A 24,715-nucleotide genomic window follows, 5' to 3' on the forward strand; every position below is an offset into this window, starting at 1 on the left:
ATCAATTTTCAATGATTTGCACCATAGCTTGTAAACTCTATGTAGAGTAGACTTGTAGACACTCAGAGAGACCAAATAATATACACTAATTTTGGTTATTTTTACTAAAGATATGTAGCAGTATACATTTTAACCCAAATTTATGAAGAAAATGTTTTTTTTCAAAATGTTCTCATTTTTTTACTTATATTGCAAAAAATAAAAACCCGGCAGTGATTAAATGCCACCAAAAGAGAGCTCTGTTTGTGAGAACAAAATGATAAAAAAAAGTTGTTTGGATACAATGTAGCATGACTGAGTAATTGTCATTCAAATTGTGAGAGCGCTGAAAGATGAAAATTGGTCTGGGCAGGAAGGGTGTATAAATGCCCTGTATTGTGGTTAAATGGTTGCATGGTTAATCAGGATGGAAAAGACATGAGTCATTTAGTTCAACCAATAGAGAAAAAAAGAAAACCTCCATATAAACAATGTTATACCCACAGTTGATCCAGAGGAAGGAAAAAAAAACCTTGATAATGCATGCCCACTTAACCAATTGTCCCTTGGATCCTGTTCCCTCACAATTACTAGGGTCACCCTCTTCTTCTAACCTATGTTCCCTCACTCACATCTTCAATCTCTCCTTCTCTAGTGGCACCTTCCCTTCCCCTCTAAAACATGAGCAGATCACTCCTTAAAAAGCTCTCGCTGGACCCCACCAACCTAAACAACTTAAGACCCATCTCATTGCTCCCATTCACCTCTAAACTTCTAGAATGCTTCGTCTACAACAGTCTTATCTCCTACCTCAGTGAAAATAACCTTCTTGACCCCTTACAGTCTGGCTTTCGCTCACAGCACTCCATGGAAACTGCTTTACTAAAACTCACTAACGATTTACTAACTGCTAAGACCAACAGCCAGTACTCCATACTCCTACTACTTGACCTCTCTGCAGCCTTTGATACTGTTGACCACCCGCTCCTTCACAATAAACGACATTCCCTTGGCCTCCAAGATTCTGCTCTATCCTGGTTATCTGCCTATCTATCACAGCAATCCTTCAGTGTCACCTACAACTCTGTCTCCTCCTCTCCATTGCCCCTCTCTGTGGGGGTCCCCCAAGGCTCTGTTCTTGGACCCCTTTTCTTCTCTATCTACATCTCCTGCCTTGGTCACTTGATAACCGCCCATGGCTTCCAACAGCACTTATACGCTGGTGACACCCAAATCTATCTGTCTACTCCTCACCTCACTCCTTCAGACTCTTCTTGCATTACTAATAGACATGTGCATTCGTTTTCGTCCAAATGCATTTTCGTTCGAATTTCAGGTATTTCCGTTTTCGTTTTCACAAACGATAGCGAAAGTGCAGAATCCGAAAAACGAAAGATCCAACATAAATAAATGCTTAATTTTCGTTTTTGTTGTTAAAACAGTTCGATATATAGAATAGGTGATTTGACGTAACTCTGACAATAACAATCTGTGTCTATTGAACCCATGGTCGAATGTGCCTAGCCTTACCTCTATTAGTCCAAGATTATATAGAGAAAAGATTCGTCAGAGAGAAAATATTCGACATAGAGATAAAAGATTCGACAGAGAGAAAAGATTCTGGAATTGGGTGGGGGAAGTAAAGTAAAAATAATGATGATGATGAATGTTATTGTCAGGGCTGGCTTAGCCCTTCTTCCTCTGGGCTGGCCGCTCAGCTGTCGGCTAATTGCCAGCTCTCTTCTCTTTCCACAGTTACCAACTGTTCCGGATGATGCTCCTCTGACCTGCCTATTTAAAGCCTTCCTGCTCACTTTTCCATTTGCCTTTGCGTTGGTCACATCACAGGGAACCATCTTCTGCTGTTTGTTTCAAGACTGGCTTGCTGACATCCTACCTGGCTTCTTATCCTGCTTGCGGTTGCTCTCCTTGGATCCCTGACTTCAGGCCTGGCTGATTACCCGATCTGGTTAATGAACTTTGGACTGGCTGACTACCCGATCTGGCTACAGGACTCTGGCTATGCTTGACTATGCTTTTTTCTATTTACCTTTTCATTTTTATTAATAAACAAGTGTGATTTGATTGTACTTCTGTCTCAGTCTGTTTCATGGTTTCTGACAGTTATTGGCTGATTGTAACCAAAGAGGAGGAGCAGTAAAATAGCTAGAACTAAGTACACACGTAAAGCCAACTTACTTTCACTTACGATCGCTAGCAGAGAGAGACAGTCAATCTTAGCTGGTCCGTTTTAATTGTCACTTGTCAGAGAACCCGAATTATTATTAAGCATAAGCACAGCAGCAGAACAATAGTGAAGCAAGCTACAGTTCAACTTAGCTTTTTCCTAATAATCTGCTGCTATTGTGTTAGTGTGAGAAACTTATAGTGATACTAGTGTTGCTGCTAGTGTTGTTGTGATAGCTTCAGAGGCTGCCTGTGTTGTGGGGGGGGATTTATTATTATAGAATCTTGTTACCTGTCTGATCAGTGATCGCTATCACCAGTCCACCAGTTTCTGTTTGAACGAGTATATAATATATACATAAACACTTGTACATGGCCCAGGAACATCCTCCAATGACTCCATGTCGCTCTCACAATGGGTTGCCGCCATATTTGTTATTATCAGTCACTCACTATCTGACACCTGACACTGTGAGACTTAGACCATTCATTCAACATGAAAGATGGAGATTCGACAAAGCAACGAAAAACACAAACGTTTATAATGATATTCGACGGATCATCGAAACTGTACGAGGCTGCAATCGTACATTTCCGGAATCAAATGCTCCGCCTATAGGCTATATAGAGTTTAGCAGCTCTGTCAAATCTTCTTTATACATTTCGACAGATACCATAAGCCTTCAAAGACAGATTGGACCGTAATTCATGTGAATTTTCAGACGAATGCAATTTTTGAACAAAAAACAAAATAAATAAAAACTAATTTCGGGAGTAACTAAATACATTTATTTTTCAGACGAAAATGAAATTCCGAAACAAAATATTTCACTCTGCACATGTCTAATTACTAACTTACATATCAGCATGGATGTCACACCACTTCCATAAACAAAATCTCTCTAAAACTAAGCTATAAATATTCCCCCCCGCCCGTGCCCCCGTCCATGACTTTTCTATCAAAATCAACAATGCAACTATCAGTCCCTCCCCTCATGCCAGGATACTAGGTGTAATCCTAGACTCTGACTTGTCATTTCAAGCTCAAGTCCAATCGTTGTCAAAAATTTGTAGAATTCACCTCCGTAACATCTCTAAAATTCACCCCATTTTAACAAATTAAACCACCAAGCTCCTCATTCACTCTCTTTGTTATCTCTCGCCTTGACTATTGCAACTCCCTTCTCATTGGCCTGCCTCTCCATAGGCTATCCCCTCTTCAGTCTATCATGAATGCTGCTGCCAGACTTATCCACGTTAACAACCGCTCAGTGTCTGCCAACCCTCTCCTCCAATCCCTACACTGGCTCCAAATCACCCAGAGAATTCAATTCAAAATACTAACCACAACATACAAAGCCATTCACAACTCTGCCCCGAGCTACATCACCAATCTTGTCTCCAAATATCACCCAAATCATCCTCTCCACTCTTCTCAAGACCTCCTACTCTCAAGCTCTCTTGTCTCCTCCTCCCATGCTCTTCTCCATGATTTCTCCAGAGCCTCTCCCATCCTCTGGAACTCGCTACCTCCACCTGTCCGGTTATCCCCTACTCTTGCTACCTTCAGGCAATCCCTGAAAACTCATCTCTTCAGGAAAGCCTATCACGTCTCCAACTAATCTCTTTAACCACTTCCATTAGCTCATTCCCAACAGTTACAACCTTTTGTACCACCTGCCCCACCCTATTAGATTGTAAGCTCTTCAGAGCAGGGCCCTCTTAATCCTCTTGAATTTTATTGTATTTATATTGTCCTTTTTGTCCTTTTATATTGTAAAGCGCTGCTTAAACCGTTGGCACTATATAAATCCTGTATAATAATAATGATACAATTTGCTACAGCAGGGGAAAAAATCCTTCCTGATCCCCTAGCAGGCAATTGGATATTGCCAGGATCAACTTTCTTGGTGTTATTACCTATAAATGTCAGTGTTCAGTTATATTTTGTGCATTTAGGAATCCATCAAGATCTTTTTTTAAATAATCTACTGAGCTGGCCAGAACGAGTTATTGAGGGTGTCTATTCACAGCTCTTAATGTGAAGACTTTCTGTATGTGGAAGTTAAATGTCTTTTTATCAAGACAAAGAGTGCCCTTTGTCCTCTGTAATGACCTGAAAGTGAATAACTCTACACCAAGTTCACTATATGGACCACTTACTGTATGTATTTATACATGGTGATATATATCCCCAATATTCTTTTCTCAAGAGAGAATTGATTCAGTTCAGATAAGAGGCATGAAGGAGCTCAGCTATGAGGAAAGATTATCTGAACTGAATCAAATCTCTCTTGAGAAAAGAATAAGGGGTAATATGATCACCATGTACAAATACATACAGTAAGTGGTCCATATAGTGATCATGCTTGTTGTCCTTTTCTGCACTTCTCCAGTTCTCCAATATCCTTTTTATGAACTGGTGTCCAAAATCAAACTGTATTGAAACCCATATACTTCTCTGCTGACCCATGTCCTCTGCCCTACTACTCCTGTTCTCCACCCTGTTGACCCCTGTATACTGCCCCACTGACCTTTATCCTCTACCCTGCTGACCCCTATAAACTACTCTGCTGATACCTATCCCCCAAGTCCAAGGTCTAAATTCTAAAATCCAAGTTTTCAATTCCAGATTTTGATTTCCAAATTATAAGTGTAGCACTAACCCCCGAAGGAGCTGCTAGCTTACCGTTACCTCTTCTGCTCACCGCTTCATCCTAGGGAGGTCCCGTGGAAAGTGGCCCAAATGAAGATATATTAGACATGTGGTCCTTTTTGAAGATTTATTTAAGGGGTAAAAGCAAAGAAAGACACAAGACACAGCCCTTCAATAGAGGGTTAAAGGATAAGGGTAGTTCAGGTACCTAGTAATTGTGGGTTAGAGGTATCAGTCAGATCCAAAGGACAAACAGCTCCAGAGACTGGATCCAGCAGTCACCGGATAGGCCCCTCTCACTTGACCTAGCAGCCGATGATATGCCAAATAAAGTCTCTGCCACAGACTTGTTAATTATACTTAGTGGTTCTTGAAAGTAGATTCGCAACAAAGCCTCTGCCATAGATTTGTTAACCGGACGTAGAGATTCTTGAGAGTTTTTAGGAAGAACTACCATACAGTACCAGATTCTTTCAGCCGACCTGGCTATACTGTAAGGATATTGATCCGGGATGCATTCTCAAACTGAGTTTCCAGGCTTGCGCTTGGTCCTCCACTGGAAAAGTCCTCCCCTGGATCCTCCAGCTTTTCTTGGCTTCTCCCCACAGGCGAGACAGCACAGGACCACCGCTGGATCAGTAGGCCCCAAGACATTCCTGGGCCTACACTCTCAGCTGCAAAGCCTTGGGCCAGCAGGCCCCGAGGCGCAAGACCATGCGACACAGACCCCAGGCCAGGAGGGCCCTGGGGTTGGGATCACAGGCTCCGGAAAACGAACCCGAAAAAATGGCGTCAGTACCTTAAATACTCTCTCCCAGAATGCACAGCAGGGAAACCACACCCACTGAACCATTTCCGAGCAAGAGGCGATATTCAATGCATCCAGCCTGCTGCTGTTCCACACCCACTGATGGTGACAGCGACACCTACAGTCAGGTGGGAATCAGTGCAACCCAGCTGAACTGGTACAGAAACCAGAACTTTTAGAGAAATTATTCTGAACCAAAACTACAGCTTCAGATAATTAAATTTGAAAAAAACAATAGCGTCTGCTCATCAGGAGCAGGGAACTACATAAGTTCTAAAATACAAGCTCTGATCTCTGAGCTTCAAATTCTAAGTTCATATTTCAAATTGTGAGTTACAAATACCAAGTTCTAAATTCAGAGTTCTAGGGGGGTGTGGCTTGACGCATGGAGCAGTGAGATGTGTCGGGACGGGACTCATAACGGACAGAAATTAGGCAATTTAATTCATCCATGGGGAAAGACAAGCCTTAGGCACCAAAGGGCCCCAGCGGAAACCGTCAAGGAGGCGACTTAGACGATTATTTTGGCAGATCTCGGTCTGACTCACAGCGCCGGCCAGAATACAAGATGGCGCTGGCCCCACCGTCTCCAACGCGTTCTGTGTTGGCCCTGCAAACAAAGGTGAGCTCACAAATTCAGTTCTCACTCACTGAGGGCAATAACTATTCAGACAGACTCACAAGGAGCCACTCTAATGCCTCCCTGGGCTCAGGTGATGGCAACAGCTGGGACCTGGAGGTTCCAATAAGATCCCCTCACAATTATATCAGATCCCTGCCCACTAAAGCAGATTTTGAATACTGTGTGCATAGAATGAAAAGACATACAAAAAAGAGATCTCTGACCTCAAAAGCATGCTTTGAGGACATAGAAAGCAATGCAGATAGCCTTAGCAATTCAGTACAGGCTCATGACACAATCCTCAACACTCATACGGTTATGCTGCAGCAGCTCATCTACCAACAAGACGATATCGAAAATCGTAATCATCGCAACAATATACGCATAAGGGGGATCCCTGAATCGGTCGATTCTAAAAGTCTACCCGCGGCCATGACAGCCATCTTTAATCAGCTGCTTCAACACCCCAAAAGACGACCCCATCTAATTAGATTGTGTGCATCGAACTTCAGGCCCCCGAACCCCTGACCCCTCTTTCGTACGTGACACCCTAAGCAGAGTTCACTTTTACAGGATCAAGGAGAACAGCACACGATCCTCTTTAACAATACCCCTGTATGGTTCTCCTTGATCTCTCCCGCCAAACGCTAACAATGAGGAAAGCATTGAAGCCACTAACACAGCTTCTGCAATCAAAGCAGATAAAATACCAATTCCACCTCCGAATTCACCACGAGGGTAAAACCACCATTTTCCACACCATGCGTGATGTACCATCATTCCTTAGCACACTGGAACTGTCGCAAGTCTCCCTGCCAGACTGGCCATTTACCCCAACCAGTCCTGAATTACCCTTCACCCCACAATGGCAGAAACAGGGCCGCTAACATAATCCTAGATCTTCTCCTCAACGAGATCATAATGACTGAACTCTGCCTGGATTACCCTCCGGGGTTCTTTTTCTCTCCCTCAGTAGTGATGGCCGAACGGTTCGCCCGGCGGTCGTTTCGCGGCGAATTTCCGACTTTCGCCGTCCGCGGGTTCGAACGCCTTTTTCCGTCGTTCGCCCCGGCGGACTTACGTGTTTAATGTATACAAGAACTTTAACCTTTCGTGACACGTTTATCATGTGTTACAGGACAACCAATTGAGACATGACAGCTCATGGACACTTGGACATTCCCCCTAACCTATAAATACACCCGATCCGGTGGCCATTTTACATTCTTTCTTCTGTCACTGTAGGGAAAGGATCCTGTGTGGAGTAGGGACAGAGAAAACGCTAGCTATTTGGTACACAAAAGTTCTTTTCAGGACTGGTATAGGTGTTAGGTCAGCAGCCTGAGTTTCTTTTGTCAGTTTAGATAAAGGGACAGAGCGCTGTATGCTGCTATTTTAGGGACAGCTCAGCCAGATTAGTCTTTCTTCATCATCATCATCATCATCATCATTAGCTGTTACTATCAGGTCCACAAAAGAGCTGTTCCAGCTAATCGTTCCAGCCTACTCTTTTTTGCCAATTTGTATAGGGACAGGCAGGAAGCAGTGTGTCAGGCAGTGAGGATAATTTTAAAGACTTGCTGTTACTATTAGTTCCACAAAGGTTCTTTTCAGGACTGGTATCAGTGGTACGGTAATAGGCTTGTACACGTATAATATTCTTTCTTCCAAATATAGAAAGAATATTATACTTGACTGCTGCCCTTCTGCTGCAGTCTGCTAATCATTCACAACTCACTTGTTCCACAAAGCTCTTTATCAGGACTGGTAACTTGGTCTGTCTAGGGTGCTACGGTACATAGGCTTGGGTGCGGTACAGTCTGCTGTTCTGTAAGGACCGCTATCGGTCCACAATACATAGGGTTGCCGTGCACTACTGCTGACCGCTGCCCTATACTGCAGCAGTCCTTCATTGGTATAGGGACTGACGTACAGTCTGCTAATCACTAACACACAACCTGCTTGGTCCACAAAAGTTCTTATAAGGACTGGTAACTTGGTATAGGGTGCTACGGTACATAGGCCTGAGTGCGTTACAGTCTGCTGTTCTGTAAGGACCGCTATCGGTCCACAATACATAGGGTTGCCGTGCACTACTGCTGACCGCTGCCCTATACTGCAGCAGTCCTTCAGCGGTATAGGGACTGACGCACAGTCTGCTAAACACTAACACACAACCTGCTTGGTCCACAAAAGTTTTTATAAGGACTGGTAACTTGGTATAGGGTGCTACGGTACATAGGCCTGAGTGCAGTACAGTCTGCTGTTCTGTAAGGACCGCTATCGGTCCACAATACATAGGGTTGCCGTGCACTACTGCTGACCGCTGCCCTATACTGCAGCAGTCCTTCATTGGTATAGGGACTGACGTACAGTCTGCTAATCACTAACACACAACCTGCTTGGTCCACAAAAGTTCTTATAAGGACTGGTAACTTGGTATAGGGTGCTACGGTACATAGGCCTGAGTGCGTTACAGTCTGCTGTTCTGTAAGGACCGCTATCGGTCCACAATACATAGGGTTGACGTGCACCACTGCTGACCGCTGCCCTATACTGCAGCAGTCCTTCAGCGGTATAGGGACTGACGTACAGTCTGCTAAACACTAATACACAACCTGCTTGGTCCACAAAAGTTCTTATAAGGACTGGTAACTTGGTATAGGGTGCTACGGTACATAGGCTTGAGTGCGGTACAGTCTGCTGTTCTGTAAGGACCGCTATCGGTCCACAATAGATAGGGTTGACGTGCACCACTGCTGACCGCTGCCCTATACTGCAGCAGTCCTTCAGCGGTATAGGGACTGACGCACAGTCTGCTAAACACTAACACACAACCTGCTTGGTCCACAAAAGTTTTTATAAGGACTGGTAACTTGGTATAGGGTGCTACGGTACATAGGCCTGAGTGCGTTACAGTCTGCTGTTCTGTAAGGACCGCTATCGGTCCACAATACATAGGGTTGCCGTGCACTACTGCTGACCGCTGCCCTATACTGCAGCAGTCCTTCATTGGTATAGGGACTGACGTACAGTCTGCTAATCACTAACACACAACCTGCTTGGTCCACAAAAGTTCTTATAAGGACTGGTAACTTGGTATAGGGTGCTACGGTACATAGGCCTGAGTGCGTTACAGTCTGCTGTTCTGTAAGGACCGCTATCGGTCCACAATACATAGGGTTGACGTGCACCACTGCTGACCGCTGCCCTATACTGCAGCAGTCCTTCAGCGGTATAGGGACTGACGTACAGTCTGCTAAACACTAATACACAACCTGCTTGGTCCACAAAAGTTCTTATAAGGACTGGTAACTTGGTATAGGGTGCTACGGTACATAGGCTTGAGTGCGGTACAGTCTGCTGTTCTGTAAGGACCGCTATCGGTCCACAATACATAGGGTTGCCGTGCACTACTGCTGACCGCTGCCCTATACTGCAGCAGTCCTTCATTGGTATAGGGACTGACGTACAGTCTGCTAATCACTAACACACAACCTGCTTGTTCCACAAAAGTTCTTATAAGGACTGGTAACTTGGTATAGGGTGCTACGGTACATAGGCTTGAGTGCGGTACAGTCTGCTGTTCTGTAAGGACCGCTATCGGTCCACAATAGATAGGGTTGACGTGCACCACTGCTGACCGCTGCCCTATACTGCAGCAGTCCTTCAGCGGTATAGGGACTGACGTACAGTCTGCTAAACACTAATACACAACCTGCTTGGTCCACAAAAGTTCTTATAAGGACTGGTAACTTGGTATAGGGTGCTACGGTACATAGGCTTGAGTGCGGTACAGTCTGCTGTTCTGTAAGGACCGCTATCGGTCCACAATAGATAGGGTTGACGTGCACCACTGCTGACCGCTGCCCTATACTGCAGCAGTCCTTCAGCGGTATAGGGACTGACGTACAGTCTGCTAAACACTAATACACAACCTGCTTGGTCCACAAAAGTTCTTATAAGGACTGGTAACTTGGTATAGGGTGCTACGGTACATAGGCTTGAGTGCGGTACAGTCTGCTGTTCTGTAAGGACCGCTATCGGTCCACAATACATAGGGTTGCCGTGCACTACTGCTGACCGCTGCCCTATACTGCAGCAGTCCTTCATTGGTATAGGGACTGACGTACAGTCTGCTAATCACTAACACACAACCTGCTTGTTCCACAAAAGTTCTTATAAGGACTGGTAACTTGGTATAGGGTGCTACGGTACATAGGCTTGAGTGCGGTACAGTCTGCTGTTCTGTAAGGACCGCTATCGGTCCACAATAGATAGGGTTGACGTGCACCACTGCTGACCGCTGCCCTATACTGCAGCAGTCCTTCAGCGGTATAGGGACTGACGTACAGTCTGCTAAACACTAATACACAACCTGCTTGGTCCACAAAAGTTCTTATAAGGACTGGTAACTTGGTATAGGGTGCTACGGTACATAGGCTTGAGTGCGGTACAGTCTGCTGTTCTGTAAGGACCGCTATCGGTCCACAATAGATAGGGTTGACGTGCACCACTGCTGACCGCTGCCCTATACTGCAGCAGTCCTTCAGCGGTATAGGGACTGACGTACAGTCTGCTAAACACTAATACACAACCTGCTTGGTCCACAAAAGTTCTTATAAGGACTGGTAACTTGGTATAGGGTGCTACGGTACATAGGCTTGAGTGCGGTACAGTCTGCTGTTCTGTAAGGACCGCTATAGGTCCACAATAGATAGGGTTGACGTGCACCACTGCTGACCGCTCACCTATACTGCAGCAGTCCTTCAGCGGTATAGGGACTAAGAGTTTTGTCACAGGGTCATTTAAAAAATGACATGCAGAGGAAGAGGCAGGCCCTTCCGCAGGGGTGGTAGGGGTAGGGCAGGAGCAACAGGCTTGAGCCAAAGTGGGAAGTTGCAGAAGGTGCGTTCAATTACTTTAAAGGATGCACCAGACTTGGTTGAGTGGCTCGCTCAGCCTTACTCTTCTGCACCCTCCTCATCCTCTCGATCTGCACCCTCTTCTTCACTCTCTGCTATGTGCACCCCCAAAGACACTACCACCAACAACACGACCACCACCACCACCACCACATACCTTCCGCTTGAGTCACTGGAATTATTTTCCGATCCATATCAAGAGGACATTTCTGATGCGCAGCCACTCTTGGTATTGGATCAGGAAGAGGAGGTAGCAACAAGCGCTACTCAGCAGTCTGACGCCAGTACCCAGATCAGCCCAAGGAGGAGGTTGGTCCCCGGTGTTGCTGCCTACTCTACTTATAGCGGTGGGGAAGGTGACGTTGATGATGACGTGTCTAGTGATGTCACGTGGGTGCCCACAAGAGAGGAAGAGGAGGGGAGTTCAGAGGGAGATATGGACCAGCAGATAGGGAGGAGAAGCAGCAATGACTTACATTGCACAGCAGGGACAAAGCAGACTGCAAATGTATCAGGAGCGAGTCATCGACCATGTACGGTCACATCTGGCGCTCCCAGGACACCGGCACATGGCTCCGCAGTGTGGGCTTTTTTTAACGTGTCCGCTGCTGACAATAGCGTTGCCATCTGCAATCTTTGCAGTCAACGCGTTAGTCGCGGTAAGCCCAATACTCACCTAGGGACGACCGCCTTAAGAAGGCACATGAGCAGCCATCACCGAGCCCAGTGGGAGCAACGGAACACACAAAGCCACACTGCAGGCTCTCACCGTCCAGCCTCGTCTTCTACTTCTCCTTCTCCTCTCTCCTCACAATTGTCCTCCACTCCACCTTCCATCACGCCAAGCTCACATTTTTCTGCAAAAAGGCAGGCTTCCGTGGGCCTAATGTTTGAGCGTAAAAAAATGATGACGCCGGATAACCCTCTTGCCCAACGGTTGGCGGCTGGCTTGTCAGAACTCATAGCCCGCCAACTACTGCCATATAAACTGGTGGACTCGGAGGCCTTTCGCAAATTTGTGGCCATTGGAACACCACAATGGAAGGTCCCAGGAAGGAAGTATTTCTCAGAGAAGGGCATCCCAGAGCTATATGGCCATGTTCAGCGGCAAGTGAATGTATCTCTGGCACACAGTGTCGGTGCCAAGATACATCTGACCACAGACACGTGGTCTAGCAAACACGGGCAGGGAAGGTATATCAGTTTTACTGCCCACTGGGTGAACCTTCTGACGGCCGTCAAGCATGTAACCCGTGGCACCCGTGTAGATTTGGTTTTACCGCCACGGATTGCATGCAGGCCTGACTCTTCTTCTCCTCCTCCTACTCCATCCTCCTCCCTCTCCTCCTCAGCTGCCTCCTCCTTTTCCGCTGCTAGCGTCTCTTCCACTGCACCGCCCAAGCTCCCCAGAACCTATTCCACATGCCAGGTGAGACGTTGCCATGCCGTGCTGCGTCTGTTGTGCCTGGAAGCAAAGAGCCACACTGGCCCGGCACTCCTTTCAGCTTTGCGTTCACAGGCAGATGAGTGGCTAACACCGCTCAATTTGACAGTTGGTAAAGTGGTGTGTGACAACGGTGCCAATCTGCTTAGCGCATTGAAACAGGGCAAAATCACGCACGTGCCGTGCATGGCACACGTCTTAAACTTGGTCGTGCAGCGATTCCTTGTCAAATACCCTGGGGTCCAGGACATCTTGCGGCAGGCAAGGAAAATCTCGGCCCATTTCAGAAGATCTTACACGGCCATGGCTCGCCTTGCTGACATTCAGCGGCGACACCATCTGCCGGTCAGACGTCTTATTTGCGATTGCCCGACGCGATGGAACTCAACCTTCTATATGCTTGATAGGCTGCTCCAGCAGAAACGTGCAGTTAACGTCTACCTGTATGAACTCTGCGAAAGAAACGGTTCTGGGGAGCTGGGTTTTTTTTCACCGCGCCAGTGGCTGCTCATGCGCGACACATGCAGACTTCTGCGGCCATTTGAGGAGATCACCAAACTGGTCAGTCGCAGCCATGGCGCCATCAGTGACATGGTACCTTATGCCTTCTTTCTGGAGCGTGCATTGCGTCGTGTCATTGATCAGGCTGTGGAGGAGCAGGAGCGGGAAGATGAGGAAGTCGCAATGCTGGATGAATTCCCAGGGGGGGCTACTCTATCTGAGACAAGTCAACAACAGGAGTCTGATGAGGAGTCAGAGGAGGATGGTGCCGGGGCGGATGAGCAGGAGCAAGAAGAGCATGCTTTAAACCTTTCTGGGATCCCTGTTGTGCGAGGATGGGGAGAGGAGAATGAAGAGGACGACATTATCCTGGATGATGAGCAGGAGCCAGGCCACCACACCGCTTCCACTTTAGTGCAAATGGGGGCCTTCATGCTCCAGTGTTTTAATAGGGACCCCCGTATAAAAAGCATGAGGGTCAAGGACCAGTACTGGGTGGCAACGTACTTAGACCCCCGGTACAAACACAAAATGGCGGAAATGTTACCGCCGTCGCAGAGGGCTGTCAGAATGCAGCACTTCCAGGCCTTGCTTCGAGAAATGCTGCATTCTGCTTTTGCGTGCGCTGGCAGAGGAGCAATTCCCACTCCCAGAGAAGGATTTGCGGGTACCAATCCAACAGCGCCTGCAAGAAGAGGCCGGTTTGAAGATGTGTTGGTGACTTCGGATATGAGGTCATTCTTTCAGCCGACCCATCGACAGGTGTCATCCGGATCCAGCATCAGGGAACGCCTAGACCGTCAGGTGTCCGACTACATTGGGTTAACGGCCGATGTGGACGCTCTGAGGAGTGATGAACCCCTAGACTACTGGGTGGGCAGGCTTGACCTCTGGCCAGAGCTTGCCCAATTTGCAATCGAACTGTTGGCTTGCCCCTCATCCAGTGTCCTGTCCGAAAGGACGTTCAGCGCAGCAGGGGGGATTGTGACCGATAAGCGTACTCGCCTAGCTCACCACAGTGTTAACTACCTCACATTTCTAAAAATGAATGAGGCATGGATCTCGGAGGAATTCAACACATGTGATCAGTAGACCATGTATATGTCTATAAACAATTTTTGGAATCAAGCACACAGACCTTCTTAATTCATTTGGCTCACTTCCCTGACCCAAAAAAGCACACCGTACTATATGCCCCTACCCTCCTCTTTGAAGAGGTTGAGCGGTGTCATATTTCTACTGGGGCTGCTTATTATGAGGGGTTCCCACCATCCCTGTGCTGTGCTGACTTCCTCCTGGGTGTTCTTATTATGAGGGGCTCCCACCATCCCTGTGCTGTGCTGACTTCCTCCTGGGGGTTCTTATTATGAGGGGATCACACCATCCCTGTGCTGTGCTGACTTCCTCCTGGGGCTGCTTACGGTGCTGCTGTCAGCGCTGTATGTCACGGAGCTGCTGTCAGCGCTGTATGTCACGGAGCTGCTGTCAGCGCTGTATGTCACGGAGCTGCTGTCAGCGCTGTATGTCACGGAGCTGCTGTCAGCGCTGTATGTCACGGAGCTGCTGTCAGCGCTGTATGTCACGGAGCTGCTGTCAGCGCTGTATGTCACGGAGCTGCTGTCAGCGCTGTATGTCACGGAGCTGCTGTCAGCGCTGTATGTCACGGAGCTGCTGTCAGCGCTGTATGTCACGGAGCTGCTGTCAGCGCTGTATGTCACGGAGCTGCTGTCAGCGCTGTATGTCACGGAGCTGCTGTCAGCGCTGTATGTCACGGTGCTGCTGTCAGCGCTGTATGTCACGGAGCTGCTGTCAGCGCTGTATGTCACGGAGCTGCTGTCAGTGCTGTATGTCACGGAGCTGCTGTCAGCGCTGTATGTCACGGAGCTGCTGTCAGCGCTGTATGTCACGGAGCTGCTGTCAGCGCTGTATGTCACGGTGCTGCTGTCAGCGCTGTATGTCACGGAGCTGCTGTCAGCGCTGTATGTCACGGAGCTGCTGTCAGCGCTGTATGTCACGGAGCTGCTGTCAGCGCTGTATGTCACGGAGCTGCTGTCAGCGCTGTATGTCACGGAGCTGCTGTCAGCGCTGTATGTCACGGTGCTGCTGTCAGCGCTGTATGTCACGGAGCTGCTGTCAGCGCTGTATGTCACGGAGCTGCTGTCAGTGCTGTATGTCACGGAGCTGCTGTCAGCGCTGTATGTCACGGAGCTGCTGTCAGCGCTGTATGTCACGGAGCTGCTGTCAGCGCTGTATGTCACGGTGCTGCTGTCAGCGCTGTATGTCACGGAGCTGCTGTCAGCGCTGTATGTCACGGAGCTGCTGTCAGCGCTGTATGTCACGGAGCTGCTGTCAGCGCTGTATGTCACGGAGCTGCTGTCAGCGCTGTATGTCACGGAGCTGCTGTCAGCGCTGTATGTCACGGTGCTGATGTCAGTGCTCTGTATTACGGTGCTGCTGTCAGTGCTCTGTATCTCCTGCACCCTCTTGTTTGCCTACCCTGGTCCCTGACCTTCCCTCTCCTCCATTGCCTTCATTAGCTCCATAGTCCTGAATTGTCAGAACAATTTCCCAAATAAAAAAAAAATGCTTGTAGTTATCGATCCCAAATTCACCTCATACATGTATTATGCTATTGTCCAGGTGGTGGGACTACGTGCTACCCCCTAATAATTACCCCGTGGCCGCAAATTCGACCTAAAGGTTTGCGAAATTCGCCTCCCATTGAAGTCAATGGAGCCCGCGGCGAACGGTCGTTTTCGCGAACGTTTGTGTCCGTTCGCGTTTCGCGTTCGCGAAACGTCCCGTCGGAAGTTCGTCCATCACTATCCCTCAGGAATCATCCCTGCAACACTCTGAGGCCTACATAGACACATTGTACTATTGTCCCCATGTTTGCTAATTATGTCTTCACTTTTTGATGATCGTTTTTTCATTTTATTTCATTTTCTTTTTTTTCTGACTTCATATATTTTTCTCCTGACGTTCGTTCACTCATGTGATTTGGATTGACATCAGATGACGCAGTTGACACACCCACAGGTGTATCTCTCTGTATTATATGATATATACACACCCTTTTTAAACACTTAAGGCACATGTGTGGGTTAGACTGCTACCATACACCAAGGACTTCCACATTGTATCACCCCCCAGCCCACCATACATTACCCAAAATGCTGAGTTTCCTTTATCCTGTCTATAACCTTTGCCTAGTTAATACTGTTTTACTGTTATGTTGTTTAATTGATGGTTATGACAAATTTTTTGATTCTCCGTGGGGCCGGGATCCAGGAAGCTGCTCTGTCCTGTGGTTCTTCCTCATACCCCCCCCCCCCCCCCCCAGGCTTATTTTTATTTTTTGGTGCCTTTGTGTGCACTATGAAGTTCACGGCTGTGTACAGGTTTTTTTTATTCCCTTCTTCTAGACTTTTAAATTTCAAAGTATTTATTCGATTTTCAAAAGTATACATACATACAATAAGTACATACATGAACTCAAGAGAAACATCAAAGACTGGTCGGCCTACAGTATGTTACAAACACTTTGAAAATAAAACAAACCCTGTTCTTCTGGGGGCTAAAGGCCATCCAAGAAGAGAAAAAACTGAAAAATAAACATTTTGGATGGCTACAGGATTCCCGAGCGTTAAAGAAACGAGGAGGCCCGGAGGCACCAGGGAACCAGCCCAGCACCCCTTACGGGAACTTGCTGTGCAAGGCTAGCTCTTCCCAGGTCCCCCAAATCCCCCGCCCCCAAAACAAACCCAAAGTAACCCCAGGGTGCTGTGGGCTTGTGTAACTGAGGTGAACGCTTCCGAGGAAAGGCCATGAAATCAACTGAACCGTCTAGCGGAAAAACTACCATTTTCCTCTGGTTGAATTAGCAGGCCAAGATACTAATATGCTAACAAAGTCAAAGGAAAAGGGATAAGAAGGGTGAAGAGACACAGTAGATAGGAAAAGAGCAGATAAGGGAAACATGAGGGGACTGAGGAACACCAGATGGGCTAGAGACAATAAAGTCTGCAAAGTAGACCTAGCTGTGAGAGGCGTTCGGCTTACAGGGAGGAGGAAGTGAAAGGAAGGGAAAGAATAAGAAAGAGCCAGTCGACAGGACCGAACCCTGGCACCGAGTGCCCAACAAGCTCATTTGGGCAAAATACCAGTGATGAGGGAAATGCCTTCGTGCTGGGCCCAAGGCTCCCATATTGATTCAAATTTGTCTCTGTAGTCTAATAAAACACTAGTCATTTTCTCCTGGGTCATTATCCAAGATATCTTATGTTTGGCTGCACGTAGGGAGACTCTGGGCTGTTTCCATGCTTTAGCTATGGTTAATTTGGCTCCCAGCAACATGAAGGGAATCAATATGTTAGCCACGGCAGGGGTTCTAGGGATCTGAATACTCGTTACCTGATAGATTAAATTAAACATCTTCCGCCAGAAGGGTCTGAGTTTAATACATTCCCACCAAGTGTGGACCATAGTACCTGCCATGGCACACCCTCTGAAACAGAGGGGATTGGCCGAAGGAAACATGTGGGCTAATTTAGCTGGGGTCAAGTACCACCTAGTCACCACTTTAATGTTAGCCTCAATCAAAGAGACATTCCTAATCCCTTTATAGGCTCTGGAGTAGGAGGAAAACCAGGACTCCGGTTCCCATTGGATGAGGAGATCCTTTTCACAGGCCAACATGAAGGGCGTTTTACTGTCATTCTGGGCAAGTGCCTGGTACATAACCGAGATTCCCCCTCTTTGGTCTGTGGCCTGTCCGCACTACACCTCATAATCGGTGAAGCGCGGAGGGCCTGGTTTCTCCTTCCAGATCCCATGAAGGTAATGTTGAATCTGAGAGAATCTAAACAGTTCCGTATTTGGGATCTCTAGTTTCTTTTTGCAAAATTTCAGGGTAATAGGGCCAGAGTGCGTGAAGAAATTACCTATTCGGTACAGCCCTTTATCCAACCACCACTTGAATGATTTAATGTCCCTCCCTGGCGGGAAGTCGCGATTGTTAAAAATATGGGCAAGCGGATGAGAGTCAGACACTAAGGATGTGTTGGTTTTAAGCCTATCCCAGAGGGAGAGGGATTGTGATAGGGTGGGTGAGAGAATGGGGGGCCTCTCCTTGGCGGGGATCCAGAGCAGGAAGTCTAAGGTGTATGTAGGGGCAGCCTGTCTCTCTATTTGCAACCACTCCGGGTTTTCCAGCCTGGAGTAAATAGTGGACAATTGAGCGAGTCTGGCCACTTGGAAATACCAAAGCAGTCTCGGAACTCCTAACCCACCTTTCTTTCGCAATCTAAAAAGTGTGTTACATGGTAACCTGTGACCCCTTTTCCCCCATATGAATTGAGTCACCTTCTTCTGAAAGGATTTGAGGTGATCAATCCTTATGTTTATCGGTATCGCTCTGAATAAATAAAGTAGCCTGGGAAGGAGAGTCATTTTGAGGGAGTGAATCCTGCCCAACCAAGAGAGATCGTGCTTTGCCCAATTTTGTAAGTCCGTTGCTAACCTCTTGTAGGTGGGAGGAAAGTTGGCCGAATATAACTGTTCGATTTTAGGAGTGAGTTTGATCCCTAGGTATTCTAAGGATGTGTCCCTCCATGCAAATTCAAAATTGCTCTGAAGGCTTGCAACCGTAGGCATGGGAAGTGAAATATTAAGGGCGGGGGATTTGGCGAAATTAACCTTAAGACCTGAGGCCTTGGAGAAATCATTCAGGGTTTTACAAAGATTAGGCAGTGAAGTGATGGGAGAGGTGAGGAAAAGGAGTAGGTCGTCTGCGAATAGACCACACTTATGAGTTTGGGTACCGCACGAGACCCCTGGATGTCAGGATTGGTGCAGATGGCTATGGCCAGAGTCTCGATAGCTAAAGCAAAGATTAAAGGGGATAAAGGGCACCCCTGTCTGGTGCCTCAAGCTATGGTGAGTGGTTGGGAGTAGTGGCCCAATAAGCGAATAGACGCAGTCGGATTCGAGTATAGGGAATGAAGTGTACCCAGAAATCTGTTTCCAAATCCCCAATGCTCCATGAGTGAAAAAATATACGGCCTTTCGATGGAGTCGAAGGCCTTATGTAGGTCCAGGGACAAAAGCATACCTTCTTGTTTGGGTCCCCCTTCCCAGTTGGATTGAAGAACAGAAATTATGTCTATGGCCCTTCGGGTTAAATCTGGCCCTTGCCTTCCAGGGATAAATCCAACTTGGTCCTTATGGACATATCTGCCAATAAAGGAGGCAAGCCGGTTGGCCAAGATTTTAGTGAGTATCTTAAGGTCATTATTTATAAGGGATATGGGCCTATAATTCTCAACGTCTTCCGGGCTCTTGTTCGGCTTTGGGATAACCGTAATGTATGCGGTATTCAGCTGGGGATCCAAAGGGGAGCCTTTCGTGATTGAGTTAAAGAATTTTGCCATATAAGGTGCCAGAGAATCCGCAAATGCCTTATAGTATGTTGCTGAGAGGCCATCAGGGCCCGGAGCCGATCCCGTTTTGAGAGATTTTATGACTCCCTTTATCTCCTCAGCTGAGAATTCCGCTTCTATTACATCTCTATGATCAACTGAAAGTCTAGGTATGGACAAATCTCGGAATAGAATATTGCACACACTGCGGTCATCTTTTTGGGTCGAACTGTAAAGTTTAGCATAGAATTCTTGGAATGACTTTAGTATTTTGATGGGGTTGGCTGAGAGCGTTTGTCCCGAGACCCTAATTTTTGGGAAAAAGTGAGTGCGAGACTTAGGGGTCAATTTGGCTGCTAGCATAGGGCCTATTTTATCTTTCTGATTATAAAATCTTGCACTGCTCCAACTGATTTCTTTCTGCGTCTTAACGGTTAGGGCCAGGTTAAGTTCCAATCTAGAGGCGCCCACCTGGTCCGCCAGAGCCCGAGAGGGATTCTTCTTGTGCTGAGATTTCAGGGTTTTAAATTTAGTTTCAAGGTTTTTGATGGCTAACGTTCGTTCTTTTTTGATGCGCGAGGCTATGCCTATGATTGTACCTCTCACCACAACTTTATGGGCTGCCCAAAGAGTTTCCGGGGAGATCCCCCTACATCATTCAGGCTAAAATATTCCTTCAAGGAACTCTCGATGTCCTTGAATATATTTGGGTCGTTCAGAAGAGATTCATTGAGTCTCCAGTGTGTCCCTGCCATCTTCGTCACAACATTGTGCACCGAGATGCAAACTAGTGAGTGGTCCGACCAGGGAACATCGCTAATGAAAGCTTTCCGGGTGGGTGGGATCAACTCCGGGGGAACCAAAATATGATCAATCCTAGCGTAGGATTGGTGTGGTGGAGAGTAGTGTGTGAAATCATGTTTGGTTGGGTTCAACTCCCTCCAGATGTCAATCAGGCTGTGAGCATGGAGGAATCTTGCTATGGATAGGCTGGCTTTGGTGGGACGTGTTAGCTGTGAACCCAGGGGTTTGAACCTGTCAAGTCCCTGATCGAAGGCAATCCCCTCCGAATATCACCTTTCCCTCCGTTAGGGGAAGTAAGACTATGAGAAGGTCTTGAAAAAATTTGGATTGTCCTTTATTGGGGGCATAGTATGAAATTATGGAATATAGGTTGCCCTCGATCAAACCCTTGACCAATATGAACCTGCCCACAGGGTCACCATAGGTGAAGGATTGTTCAAATTTGCAAGTCTTGGCGAAGAGGATAGCCACACCTCGAGTCTTGTTCTCTGCATTGGCTAAGTAGAAGTTTGTGTAGTGTGGGTGTAGGAATTTAGGGCTGTACCGAACCGGGAAGTGTGTTTCTTGTAGTAGGACTATATCGAGTTTAAGGGAATGGTAGTGTTCAAAGGCTAATCTCCTTTTTCTGGGGGAGTTCAGTCCTTGAGTGTTGTGAGTGGCAATTCGGAGGACCCCCGTTGGGCTATTTGAATCAGTCATAGAACCCCGTATGTGGCAAGCTGTGAAAAAAGGCTTCTCTTACCTAAGGGTGTCCCCTTACCATGAGGACTGGCTGGAGGAGGGAAGGTGAACCGGTTCAGGAACAGTGCTGTGATCCTAGTTCGGTCTGACGACTGGCTCCGAAGGGAAAAGAAGAAGGAGAGAAAGGTGAAGAGAGAAACAGACACATACATAAAGACATCTACAAAGAAGGATTGCAGTGTCTGGGGGGAGTTGCCCCCCATAGACCAAAAAACAAAAGGCACCGGCGACCTTTACCAAGGGCCGGCTTGCCGTCCCGCAAACACAAAAACCTGTCTCCGCGGGAAGGGTGGAGGCGCAAGGGGATCACCCCTACCCCTAACGGATAAGTAAAATCATAAAAGGACAAAATATGCCTGGAACACCACTAGAAAAAAAATGAAATATTAAAGGTTAAGCTAGAACAGTTAGCACACAGGCTAGACTTGCAGTAACCAATGTTAGGCTAGCTAAAAAAATTAAGTCAAATCCTAGACCATCACGGGGGTAGAAACAGTCCGGAGGGCTATCAACAATTCAGGGAAGGTATGGGGGGGGATCTGTTAAAGAGGATACCAGACAGTCAAAGCTAACAGTTCCTCCACAGCTTCCCTGTGAGGGATGAAGAAGTTTCTGATAGGGCTGTCATAGGGAGGGCCCGAAGGTCCTGGGGAAGTAGACATACTCCCTCTCGCCTGAGGGCAGGATGAGGGTATCTCTTAGCGTACAAGGACCTGGGGGTACACCCGGGGGTGACAAAAAGGCGATGTGCTAAGGGCTTCAGGCAGGGCGGAGGGAAGAGGATCAAAATGGAAAAATGACAAGAAAAATAAATAAATGAAACAACAACATGAGGCAACAGAGAGGTCCTGCATGGGGGCAGGTTAGAGTAGGAGCTCAGAGCTCACACCAACACGGAGATACCTGTCCCAAGGCCGTGACCAAAATGAGAGAAAGGGTGATTGAGGATCTTGAGGGTCTCGTTAGGGGGGTCTTCCGTCTCTCGATTTCTTGATCTTTCCGGAAATCCATAGGGGGGAGACCGGGCTCGTTGGTTGTGGACGCTTGGCCGAAGCTGCTGCGTTGCCTGACACTTCCATGGGTGCTTCCTGGGAAATAAGCTTTAGGTGGAGGAGCAGTTTTTCCCCCTCCTGTAGACTGGAAAAGGAGTAGGTGCGATCCTTGTGGATAAATTTAACTGCAAAGGGGAAGGCCCACCGGTATTTGATTTCCTGGTTGGATAGGACTGTGAGAAGCGGCTTCAGGACTCGTCTCTTCTGGATAGTAGTTGGGGACAGGTCAGCGAATATTTGAAGCCGGTGACCATGGCAGGAGACCTGTTGCCGAAGTCTCGACTGCTTTAGAACCTTCTCCTTCATGGCATAATAGTGTGGCTTCACTATGATATCCTTAGGGGATCCGTCTTTTCTCGGGGGTCCGAGGGCTCTGTGAGCCCTGTCCAGTTCCAGGCGATGTGAAGGGATATTCGGGATTAAGTCCTTGAAGAGATCCTGAACTATCGTGGAAACATCTGAAAAGAACTCAGGGAGGCCACGGATCCATAGATTTTATCGCCTGGATCTGTTTTCGAGGTCGTCGATCCTCGATAGGGCCAAGTCCAGTTGTTCCTGAAGGGTCTGGATGTGTGCTGCATTTTGGTTTGTGCGCAACACAGTAATATCCAGTTTGCTTTCAATTGCTTCCATTCTGGATCCCAGATTGGCAAAATCAGATTTCATATCACTAGTGATCTGTGCTGCGGTGTTAGCTAGACCCCTTTCCAGGAGGGCTGACAGTTTGAGGAAAAGGTCTTCCTGCTGGGAGAAGGAATCCTGTGCAGGCATGTGTGGAGAGGGTGTAGCTAGGAGGTTAGGAGACAAAGGCCCTGATGGAGATAGGGCACTGTCCTCAATGTGGGGGCCTATGAGCGATTCGGTAGAGGCTGGAGACGGTGTCTGGGGATAGTGATGTCCACCCTGGGTCACCTGTGAGTATGATAGAGTAGCAGGGACTATCACTTGCCTTTGATCTGGCTTCTTGTCCCCCGTGGCTGTGTGAGGCTGTGAGGTACGCTGTACGGCGGCCATCTTGGTACACCCATTCCCTCTGGCCTTGTTGAAATCCGGCCCCAGGTCTCGTCTGGCCACCGGACCGGACATCTGCGGGTGTTCCCGCTGGGGTCACCGGAGCGGAGAGGGTCGGAAGGAGCCGCTTTGATTAGCGCTGTGGTGCCGTGGACGATCGCGGGGCAGGGGTGACGCGGAGCTCCTGGCTTAAGCGGCCATTACGGAGCGCCCGCGCATGCGCACTCCTCTTCTAGACTTTTGGAGCCACCTAGTGGCCTTTTTTGTTATTATTTTTTCTGATCCTGACCTGTTGGATACAATCCCCATCCACATTGTACGCAATTACCTTTTTGTCTCCACTTGCAACCTATGGTTAGGGAAAATGTGACAATTACTTATGTAAATATAAGGTCATGCTGGGCAGCACAGTGTTGTAGTGGTTAGCACTCTCACCTAGTAGTAAAAAGGGTCACTGGTTCAAATCCCAACCACGACACTACCTGCCTGGAGTTTGCATGTTCTCTCTGTGCCTGTGTGGACTTCCTCCGGGTACTCCGGTTTCCTCCCACACTCCAAAGACATGCAGGTAGGTTAACTGGCTTCTGTCCAAAATTGGCCATAGTATATGAATGGGGACCTTGGATTGTGGGCTCCATGAGGGTAGGGACCAATGTGAGTGTGCAATGTACAGGGATAGGGACAATAGTAGACACACACTCAGGTTGGACTGGTGTCTTTATTCAACCTTACTAACTATGTAACTATGCTGATCTAGGTAACTCTACCTTCCTTTCCCCTCTATTTTTATTTTCCTTTTTTTCCCCCTCTCTGTCTCACCTTTTCTTCCTTTTGGTCCCCTTTTCCCCCATGTTTCTCTCAACTTTGTCTCTTTTACTGAGAACTGCTGACTCATGTGACACTTACCAAACCTGTTTCTTCCCATGTTCACCCAGACACTCTATGGCTACCGATGGACCATTTACGTTAGCATCTTTTAATTGCAGAGGGTTTATTCCACCGGAGAAGCGGAGTCAGATACTTTATCATTTTCATAAAACGTGCACCAAAATCTTGCTATTGCAAGAAACGCATTTTCGCACAGGATTCACCCCCACCCTACACAACAGATTTTATCCAAAGTGATACCATAGTACTAACCCTCACGCCAAGTCCAAAGGTGCTTCCCTCGCCTTTCATAAATCCTTCAATCCTGATGTCTGATGCCGCGTACAGAAGATCGGAATTCTTGTTGGAAAAAGCTCTGATGTTTTTCCCGACGGAATTCAGACGGAATTCGGCTCAAGCTGTCTTGCCTACACATGGTCACATCAAATTCCGATCATTTATAATGCGGTGATGTACAACACATACGACGTGACTAGAAAAAGGAAGTTCAATAGTCAGTAGCCAATAGCTTCTGTCTCATAGTTGAATCTGAGCATGCTTGATTTTTGGCATGTCGGAATTGCATACACACGATCGGAATTACCGATAGAAAGTTTTTCTGTCGGGAAAATTGAGAACATGCTATCAATTTTTGGCTGGTGGAAATTAGGACAGCTAAATTCTGATGGAGCATACACA

The sequence above is a fragment of the Lithobates pipiens genome, unplaced genomic scaffold (assembly GCF_037356315.1).
Source record: "Lithobates pipiens isolate NorthernLeopardFrog02 unplaced genomic scaffold, aLitPip1_a1.2 Scaffold_10, whole genome shotgun sequence".
Lineage (NCBI taxonomy): Eukaryota > Metazoa > Chordata > Amphibia > Anura > Ranidae > Lithobates > Lithobates pipiens.